Raw genomic sequence first — 2172 nt, 5'->3', positions numbered from 1 at the left:
TAGCCTACACTTCATTTCCTTTCCGAACACGGAACTGGGATGCGGCGGATTGCGGGAGAGGGGGTGGTGGGGGAGGAATCACGATGTCAGCTTAACATCGTGATGTCTGTCAGCCATTGGCGATGGACCATGGCATCGTCTATCGACCCAACCCTAAATTTCGTATCACGGATCATTTTTAACCAAAAAAAGTTACAGACTGCAGCTTTAAAATATATCATTAAAGACAACAGTTATTCAAAAGTGTCATAATATCTCTAAATTGTAATGTTTTTACGGTATTTTGGATTAAATAATTGCAGACTTGGTGAGCATCAGAGACATCTTTCAAACACATAAATATTAAAGAATGTTACTGCAAACTTCTGAACGTGTATATTAATGCAGCAACTTGCACACCAACCGTAAACACCCAACAGTTAAGCTAATGAACCATATAACTAAACACTAAAAGTTTTTGTGTGAAAAAGTGTGTGTGTGTGTGTGTGTCTTTTATAAGCCGTGTGTCACAGTGACTTTACCGTGGCATGGAAAAAAAAAATTCTATAAAACCAGGTAAAAGTAATGAACATGTCAAACATTTCTATCATAAATATGCATTATAGTTATACTCTAGACTCTATAATAGTTATATATCATATTGATTCATGAGCAAATTGTTCACTTGAATTGGTTCTTTTCAATGAATCAGTCGAACATATTCACATATTGGTCTGAATGATTCATCAATGATTCATCAGTCTGAATCAAAACTATTTCAAAAATTCTTATCCAGTAATCATAAATGAATCAAATATCAAAAAACAGGGTAATCCTTTAAATGCCCTGTGTGTCTGTTTTAAAAATGAATGACTTTGTCAGTAGATATCAATTTCTGTTTTCAATTTCTTGAATTATTCTATTCTATTATTATTTATTATATACAGTAGGGGTGTAACGGTAAACAAACATGACGGTTCGGTACGTACCTCGGTTTTGACGTCACAGTTCGGTATGATTTCAGTACAGCAGGGGGAAAAAACTAAACATAAAATTGCTTTTTTTATTAAACAGTGGTTTACTGAACAAATTGCTCTTTCTTGAAATAAATTCAATTATAATTTAAATTTTCCTAGGGAAAAAAATCTACCTCAGCTTATGCTCTAAACTATAGGAGCCCTTTTACATTACTGTAAGTGTACAATTAACAACAGAGCCCAAACTTAAATTTAATTACTATTTATTTTTAAATATAATAATCAACACTCAAATTGTATACAAACATAAATTTCACATAATGCAATTTTTAAATGAAATTCTAAATTATAAAATTTCTATTTGCTGTTGAAATATATTCAATTACACAGTGGCTGTCATAACTTGTTTCATAACAGATTTATTTAAACACAAATTAATAATTAAGACACTGCTAACAGGTAAAGTAAAATATAATGAGAATAGAGTCTAATATTTCTCAAAATGCTCTTCTCTAGACTTAATTGCTCTAGTAAACTAACAAGCTGTGGACACTGATGACTTGCCTGAGGTCAATGAAATGCTACGTGACATTTTGTTTTGACGTCTTTCCGCGGTTGAAACACTGATTGTGACATACGGCATGAGATGTTCATTCATGTTTATTTCATGTTAAAACCAGTAGTAAAGAGGAAGGGATGATCGCGCTCTGCGCTGCCGTTTGAGGCGTAATACAGCGATCTGTCACGCCACAGGAAAGAGCGTCAATTTATTGTTTAAATTTCCTGAAAAAAATGGACGTAATTTGAAAGGTGAGATTTTGTTTCATTTCAAAAGTAACAATACCGAAAATATGTGTACCGTTACACCCCTAATATACAGTAAATATAATTAATACTGGCTACTGTCCACTCTGCACTCTAGATATCGTAATGGGCAATGAACCCTTATCGGTAAATTAACTAACGGTAAATTAGCACGTATTCAGAGGCTTTACAAGTTATGACATTTATTGAAGAAAGATTATAAGAATTTTCTAATAACATGCAATAAGACCAGGAGCATGTATTGAGAATTCCAAAGTATTGATTTGAACTCAGGATGCACCGATACCACTTTTTCTAGTACTCGCCTGATACCGATACTTTTATTTTTGGTACTTGCCGATACCGAGTACCGATACCGATATTTTTATTGCATTTGTACATTTTTTAAATA

The sequence above is a fragment of the Sinocyclocheilus anshuiensis genome, unplaced genomic scaffold (genome assembly GCF_001515605.1).
Source record: "Sinocyclocheilus anshuiensis isolate Anshui unplaced genomic scaffold, SAMN03320099.WGS_v1.1 scaffold759, whole genome shotgun sequence".
Lineage (NCBI taxonomy): Eukaryota > Metazoa > Chordata > Actinopteri > Cypriniformes > Cyprinidae > Sinocyclocheilus > Sinocyclocheilus anshuiensis.
This window is presented reverse-complemented; position numbering follows the sequence as displayed.